Source organism: Rattus norvegicus, chromosome 16, assembly GCF_021556685.1.
Source record: "Rattus norvegicus strain SHRSP/BbbUtx chromosome 16, alternate assembly SHRSP_T2T, whole genome shotgun sequence".
In the NCBI taxonomy this organism is placed as follows: Eukaryota; Metazoa; Chordata; class Mammalia; order Rodentia; family Muridae; genus Rattus; species Rattus norvegicus.
Genome location: NC_141549.1, coordinates 8,101,199 through 8,109,992, shown reverse-complemented (window position 1 = coordinate 8,109,992; position 8,794 = coordinate 8,101,199). Strand labels below are relative to the sequence as shown.

The 8,794-nt window shown below is 42.7% G+C and overlaps 1 long non-coding RNA gene across 1 annotated transcript; it reads right to left on the bottom strand.

The window, feature by feature from the left end:
• Positions 1–5,395: 5,395 nt before the first annotated feature.
• LOC148000372 (uncharacterized) lies at positions 5,396–6,765 on the bottom strand. Its single transcript, XR_015640222.1, has 2 exons — positions 6,594–6,765; positions 5,396–5,519 (listed from the first exon to the last, which is right to left on the bottom strand). It is a non-coding gene; the product is annotated as an uncharacterized LOC148000372 (long non-coding RNA).
• Positions 6,766–8,794: the final 2,029 nt, after the last annotated feature.

Below are 8,794 nucleotides of genomic sequence, written 5' to 3'. Positions count from 1 at the left end.
AAGTATTCTTGGGGCAGGGACACTGTTGTGTGATCCTCTCCTGTTAGATATGATTTGCATCATTGTCAATTTATCAAAACTCACAGGGCAGCAATGCTAAGACTGACTCCTATTGAAAACCATAGGCTAGCATGGTGATAATGTACAGTCTCTACCTAACCAACGAATGTGTGAATATGGCCCCTACCTCAGCCCATGGGTGTGATTACATATCCAGAAACATGGATACACCTTTACCAAACACATGCTAGGATCCCTATCTAGTGCACGATATAACCACTCTCCTGATATTCTACACCCTTATTTTCTATATGTTATCAGAGGATGTCTCAAGTGCAGCAAATGTAGTACTAAGCCTCCCCCCACCTCATCCCAAATTTTCTTGGGAGAATGCAAGGGAAGGTACATCTTCCACCTGGCTCTTTCCACCTCAAACTTTTCCTTGCCTCAAACTGGAGTCTTTGCAGAGTCTTAGGGAAGGAATCAGAAATGTAAGAGACCAGATTATATCTGTTTCTTTCATTTGAGAAGTGGCTCTCAGATCCAGAGACTGGTGTCATGGTTCCCCGGTTCTACTTATCAAGCCTCACTATGGTGTAAGGCAGCCTTGTATTTCCCGAATATTAAATAGAAGAATAGAAGAAAAAAGGACACTTAAAATTGATTCCCTGTGCACCCAACACACATATCATGGCTCACGTGGGGAGTTAGTCCTGGTACCCTCAGCTGCACCTTATAAAGGTTTTTGTTGACACATCACCATTTTCTTGTCTGCTTAAAATGATTAGTCTCTCCTTTTCTATTGGATTATTGAAATGGTGTCATGGATGATCTTACAACAAACAAAACAACGTTGGCACCCCTGTTCACCTTTTATAGACCTGTCAGCAACACAATGGGTCACACATTTGTTCAGCAACATGTGCTGCATACCCCTTGGGTCCCACATTCTCCTAATGTCCTTCCCTCCTCACCATCTCTCTGTAGCCTCGGCTGCAAACAATCCACACTGTAGACACCAGCACCAAGGACATCTCCGGTGTATCTATCTTCTCTGAGGTCCACCTTCGTTGTGCTCTAACTGCTAATGGCTTTCATACTTAGACACAAAGCCAGCCATCCTCTTATCCAATCTTGACCTCTTTGCTTGAACTCCCAGCTGCTGTCTCAAAGATCTGAACAGAGATAGAAGCCTTGACTCACCTTTTCTCTGCTGTCTACATCTAGATCGTACCCATGCATGCCCCCCTTTAACCTGAGTGATATACAAGGCAATTCCTTCCCCTTAGCATATCATGTTACAACATCACAAAACACCCAGAGTCATCATGCTTCCCCAAGGCAACCTGTTCCTGGGACTACTCAATTCTCCACAACAGTTCTAGCTACTCTCACGTTGCTGAATAAGTTCTTCTCTAACCAACAACCACAGTGATTCATAACAGCTCATCATTAAATTCAAAGTGTGAACAGCCAGTCTGTGAATGATACTTCTTCAGTGATGATAAAACTTTATAATCTTATTTTATTCCATATACCAGGAAACAAAATTAAACAAATAAGTAAATATTTTCATACTGAATCTCAATTTTAAAATCCTCACTGGTAATGTTCCTTCATTTCTATTTTGTGGAACAGTTTGAAAATGTTGTTATTAAATCTTCCTTAAAAATTAGATACTGGACTGGGAAGACAGTTCCATTACTAAAGTGCTTGCTATACAAACATGTCAGCCTCCTTAGATGTCCAGAATACTTCCTTCCCCATCATACATGGGGTAGAAGAAAATGGATCCCATGATTTAACCTCCACATGTGCATTATGGCATGTATGCACATGTGTGCACGTACACACACACACACACACACACACACACACACACACACACACACACACCATATGTATACAATAATAATGTTTTAATTTGGAAGAATTCAGTAGTCAATCTGTCTAGTCCTAGGTTTTCTTTGTGGAGATATTTTTAATTACTACTTCTATCTCATTGTCCATTCTTTGGTCTGGATTTAGTTGTGTTGGTGGGTAGTACAAATTTAGAAGCTAATCCATTTCTTCCAGGTTTTCTAGTTTAGAGAAATATGTTTTCAAAGTATTACTCTCTAATAACCTTCTTGCTAGTTTTATTCATTTGGTCTTATTCTCATTGTTTTTGCAATTGTTCATAAGGGTTTGTCAGTCTTGCTAATATTTTCAAAGAACCACGTTTTTATCGATTCTATACTTAAAAAACTAAACCCATTTCTCCTCCTAGCTGCTTGATTTCCAACAATAACAACTCTGAGACTAGTTGTCTATTAATAAATGTCTAGGCATACACGTTGGCTTGTTCTCTAACTTGCTCTTAACTTATTGTCCTTTTTATTCTAACCTGGGTTCAGTTATGTGCCTGGCTTGCTCTCCTTGTCTTCTCACATCCCTCTCCCCAGAGTTACTGAAGTAAATCTTCCCTTCATTCTATCCTGAGTTCAAGTACCTCCAAGTTTATGTCTGTCTTCTCAGCATTCCAGGTAGACTCTTCCATGCCTCTCACTCTTTCCAAGAATTCTCTCTATCCCTGTTGGAAGTCCCGCCTCCTATTTCCTGCCTCAGCTCATTGACCATAAATGTTTTTATTGATAGGTGATGCATATAAGAGATTCTCTGTTTAGTACCCTTGTTCCTTTACTCTAGTTCATTAATTTATGTCCTGGTCTTCTTTGTTTATCGTTTTGAGTTTGGCTTCTTCTTGCTTTCTAGAGCCTTAAGTTGTATAATATCTCCACGATCTTTTTAAAATATAGGGAGTGTAAATTTCCCTCTTAGACTGACTGATCTGTGACCCATAGGTAGACTAGACTGTTGTCATTTGTAGCTAAGAATTAGAAAACCCTCTCTATGATTTCTGAGCTTTCTCTTGCTTCCTATCTTATTCTACTCTGGTTTGATAATAGTCTGACAAGGAATAATCTCCCCTTTTTAGATATTTAGTAAGTTTTGCTTATAGCCCATGATGTGATCAATTTTAGAGAAAATTCTATGTGCTGCTGGAAAAAATGTGTATTCTCTATCTGGTGGATGGAATATGCTAGAGATATTTGTTACTTATAGTTTATCTATAGCCTATTTGTCCTATGAAGCCAGTATTTCCCTAATACCAAACCAGCCAAAACTCTAACAGAACTGAAAATGGCAGACAAATTACCCTAATGAACATAGATGTAATTTTTCATCAAAATTCTTACAAACTGAATTCAAGAACACATTAAGAATATCATATCCAGGGCTAGAGAGATGGCTCAACTGTTAAGAGCACTGGCTGCTCTTTCAGAGGTTCTGCATTCAATTCCTGATAACTCCATGGTGGTTCACAAGTATCTATAATGGGATCTGACCCCCTCTTCTGGCCTGCAGGTATACATGCAGACAAAACACTTATATTCTTAAAATACATGGATAAATAAATATTTTTTTAAAAAGAAAGAAAACCATACACCATACTCAAGTGTGTTTCTTCCCAGAAATACAAGGTTGGTTCAACATACACATATCAATAAATTTAATATGCCACTTAAATAAACTTAAGGACAGAAACCACATGATCTTCTTAATATTTGCTTAAAAAACATTTGACAAAGCTCAACACACCCTCATCCTAAGTCCTGAAGGGATGGTATGGGTATGTGAATGGCTATGCAGAATGTTTACTCTGCATCTACCTAGCTTAAACCCCCCATACTGAAAACAAAACAAGTAAACAGCAAAAACCCTCCCACACTCATTGTGGTCCACCAAAAACAGTCCAGCAAACAAAGGTAATGCTGGTGGTGTGCGTGGTTTCGGCTGTTTCCCTACATTCTAGTATCATTCCTACGTTCAGCCTACAAAGTTCTCTAACACGGCCATGCAGACAAGTCCTTACAAGAGTTTTTCTGAGCATACTACCATAGTGGTAAATATTAATAAATGAACCTCTACCATCCCACGCTGCTGCCAGAACCCCTGGGCCACATGGCATCGGCAGGGGTATTTTCATTTCAGTCAGCAAAGCGTCTCACCCGCTGGGCTCCCAATCTCCATCCCATGCTAGTCTCTGAGCCCGGCAGCAACCTCTCCATCCATCTAGTTCCCAGGGCAGGTCACTGCCATGCCACTTTCATACAGAGACCACTTGTCTTGCGACTCTCTGTGGTGAACTCTGTTCACATTCCCAGTATTCGCCCACTCTGGGTATAGTCACAATTCCTAGAAACCTATCAAAATCAAAACTCAATAAGCTTATCATTTAGCAATCAGATTTATATCTTAAATTCTCATTCCACAAAACGTCCACATAATAAACTCACAACTAATTGATAATGATATAAACTGTCCGCCTAGGTAACACAAATTGCCCTATAAAATATATCTCTTATGAAATATTCATAACTACCTGTGGCCCTTTAAGACCATACAGATCTGGGTCGTCCTTCTCTGTCTCCATCTTGGTTCCCTCTTTTTTTATCCTCTCTCTTCTGCCTTACAAAAACTCTGTCCCTGCCTTACTTTTTCACTGCCCAATCACAGGCCTTGCCTTATCTTGTGGCTGCCCTCTTCTGCATAGAAACAACAATCTACACACTATGAACCTCGGAACCTCCCTCTGACTCCTGGGCACACCGTCCAGATGACGTTCTGATTCCACCCTAAGGGATACAGAAGAGCATTGGTGTAGATTGGGCTTGACAGCCAGTAGCTCCATTATAACGACTTCTCACAGATTAGAAAGATTCACAGCCAAGGTCTTTGGTGCTCTACGGATCAGGGTCAGAGGTGAAGTCTTCCCTGGATAGGTCAGTAAATAGGAGCCGCGCCACTGGTCAGGCTAACAGTGGGCTAGCTTGAGTCAAAGCCTTTCCCTGTGTGAGACTGAGCAGGGGTTACACCAATCTTGCCTATTGTGATCTGATTTTAGTATAAAAGCTGACAAAACAGGCCTTAGACACTCAGTATCTAGAAGAAATTTCACTGAGTGCTTAAGGTAAGGCATACCATATTAAAACACTCGTTTTCAAATAACGACAGTCAAAACACATTCATCTACGTATTGTTAGCCTTTCTTTCTTCAGGGACCCCACACCTGTGGCTTCATTCAACCAAGCACTAAACAGAGCTGTCCCACCTCCCATTTATTTTGTAGTTATATATGTCAGCCCTCAACTGCTTCTACTCCAGTGAATTTCATTAAATTTGAGTGGAAACTGTTTGAGGAAAAAGCATTTGAACTGAGCACACTCAAACTGTCTCTCTTGTTATTAATCCCTTAATAATGCACCATAGCAACGATCAACAACTGTACCCGGTATGATAAGAAAAGCCTCTACAGATGGTTTGAAGTGTATGGAAGGAAGAAGGTAGTTTCTCTGTAGTATTGTGCTGTTTTATTGAAGGGACTTGAGCATTCTCATATTTTAGTGTTCTTGGGAGATTCTGGAACCAGTCTTCTGTGGACAGTGAGAACAGCTCAAAGAGAGAGAAAACTGCACCTGAGGGAGAGAGAGAGAGAGGAGAGGGCTGTTGCCACAGTGATGAAAAGATACAGTGTGAGAGTGAGGCTTGATCACTGGAGAGACGCTGAGGAAACAGAGGGCGGGCTGCATGCGGGGCACAAGGAACTAGGCATGGACCCAGAAAAGTAAACAGTGGTGAGGCCATTTATTCTAAGGATACACAGGAAGAGAGTAAAGGAACATTCTATGTTAAATGTTGGCCTGTCCTCTGTGTACCAGTGAATCACAAAGGCTGAGCTCAAAGGAAACTCGAGGCCCCTAAAAAAACATGGGGAGGCATTACTTCATCAGAAAAAAAAAATACCAGTTTGTGCAATGCAATGGACCATACCCACAATGCAATGGACCATACCCACAATGCAATGGACCATACCCACAATGCAATGGACCATACCCACAATGCAATGGACCATACCCACAATCTGGAACTGTGGCCCGGGTCTCAAAGTAGTTTTAAGGGTTTGGTTCCTGGGAACTTAGTTTTTTTTCTCCCCAAAAGAGACTGGAGCTGTCAGCCTCAGGGTCACTGTGTGCTTGGTCGGTGACACCCTTGAGATAATCTGTGTTGCCTTGTACAACACTGCTTCATTAGCTTCCTACTGACTTCATCCCATGTTCCCCCTGGAAATGGTATATAAGATGTTATACTTCTTAGTAGTCTGGCTTGGCAGAGGATATAGCATGTGCAAGGTCTCCCAAGCCTATCTATCTTCTTCCTCTCTTGTCCCTTGAACCTTCTTTTTCAGGACCCAGTTACTGAAGAAGGACCTACTAGTCCAGATCAGATTAGTTCATCCAGAGGGTACATGTGCAACCCCTTTGCCATGGCTGTGATATTCCCGATGGGAATGTCGTCAAGAACCCGAGAAAGTCCTTGACCAACAAACATAGGCCTTGGACCTTGTGTTTCAGGAGAATGTTCTGGAACCCATCTGCTAAGTGTAGGATAAACCAATACTGTGCAGCCAGCGGCTCCCGGAGGGGACCGCCATTTGTATAGGAAAGGGGCTTCGCTTAAGGTTACTGCACATCAACATCCAGAGAGCCCACCTGTATCTGTATCCAGATGACTGCTGGATCCTTTCTTCCAAGCTGACGCCCCACCCTCATCCTCCGCTGGGTCTTCCCATCTTTCTCACAAGAGGCATCTTTCCGTGTGGGAAAGCAGTCGTTTTCCAGTAGATTTGGAGCACCAGGTAGCATGAATCAAACTTCTGGGCTGCTGGGGAGGCAGAACGGCTTCCGCTCCAAGAGCAAAGCCATTTGGTTTAAAATTCTCATAAAAGTAGCAATGTTCATTTCCTATATTAGGTTGTATTTCCTAATTACTGTCCCCAAGGAGAACCTAGGGAAGCGGAGAGGGGAAGAAGCTCGCCCTGCAGCCTTTGCTTGTACATTTAAATAAAGTGTAATTTAAAAGCACACCCTTTGCGTTTCCCGAAGTACTTACCTTCCGTCCACGGCCGCTGCCCGTGAACGCAAAATGGAATGGCTTGAGAAAAAAAAAATTATTAGTTCAGCTTGAAAGTAATTGCCACTTATTTTGTTTATAAGACAGACTCTGCTGGTGACATCAGATTAGACTTAACTGCATCCTGTTTTGATGGTAACTAATATTTGCCCTAATACTAAGCATAAATAAGTAGGAATTTCTCCTGAGACACCACACATAATACATCTTTAATGGGACCTAATAGTCAGAGGCAAGCCAACTGCCCTGCTGTGGGATTATAATTATGAGTGCTCCCCCCCCCCGCCCCTTTTAAATTTCATGAAGAGAAAGGAGTACTCGAAGCCATTAAGCTTTCTCCAGAAATACGGGGTAAAAATAAAACCGTCCGTGTGCAAACTCCTCTGTCATCTGTCCCGGAAGGGGAAGGCAGACATTTGAATGTGCCCTCAAATGCATTGCCTGTTCCCAAGGCTTCCCGGTACTAAACTAGTGCCACTGTCCCTGGAAGGAGGTGGCAGTTGGAAGCGTGCCCTCCCGCTGAGGCTAGCAGTCCAAGCATTCTGTAATCGCTTTGATGCCTCCGATCTTGCAGCACTAGTGTGCAAGAAAGGTTTTCCCGCTCTTGTCAGAAATTGCACATGTTTTAAATTTTATCTTGTTTTGTTTTGTTTTATTTATTTATTTATTTATTTATTTATTTATTTATTTATTTATTTATTTATTTGGAATATGAGGGTGCAGGGTGCTGGTATTGAGAACCCAGAAGTCCTACCTCAAAAGTCCTACCTCAAACGTGCTTTATTTGAATAAACCACTTGAATAAATAATGAAGAGCCCTAACTGGGCGCATGCTCAGGTTCCTCACCCAGAAGCTGTCCTTCAGCCCTGCCTGACCAGGCGACTAGGACCCTGGTTCCCAAAGACCATGAACATTATGAATCCTTGGGAAATAGAGAAGCACATGAAGCAAGTTGGTTCTAAAACTTCCTAATGTTACAACCCTTTAATACAGCTCCTCATGTTATGGTGACCCCCAACCAGAAGACTACTTTGCTGCTGCTTCATAGCTGTCATTTTGCTACTGCTATGAATCAAAACGTAAACGTCAGATATGCAGAATAGTCTGATAGGTAACCCTGTGGGGATCTCGACCCACAGGTTGAGAACCACCGCCGTGAAGGCAGTTAAGAGCTGACAGATATCACTTTAAGAAAGTGGGAAGCCGATGACATGATGAAGAAACGTGCTGGACTCTTGGCCCCAGAGGACTTCACTCACCTCAAACCGGAGAAGCGGTGTACCTAGGGGCCAGCATCTATCAGCCTGACAGATTGGAGCTGGGCCTGGAGGGCCATAGAAAGGCAACTAAACCCTGAAACACCTTGCTTTCAGGCCTGTTCCAGAGACGGTGTCTGGAGACAGTGAGTAGCCCTGAGATCAGCCACAGAGCTGCCCAAGCAGGAGCTTGGGGCCAACAGGGGAGAGCAGAGGATGGTGCTAGTGCCTGCTCCTTTCCCTCCACGGCTAGTGTCCCTTGGTCAGCTTGAAAATAGCTCTGGGGGGCACTGTTTCTGCAGCCAAGAGCAAGCTTCCATTTTGCCTTACTAAAGATTCCTGAAACTGACCTCCTGTCATCCCTACACTCTGCTCTGCCTGAGGAGTGCTGGTAACCCGACTTCCCTCATGATTTGGGTCCAGAGGAACTTACAAACTAAGTGAGCCCATTTCCAACCGGGGTCTTATAGATAGGACTTGGCTAACCTTTTCCTGGTTCTCTTTTCTCTAGCCCCCATCAAAC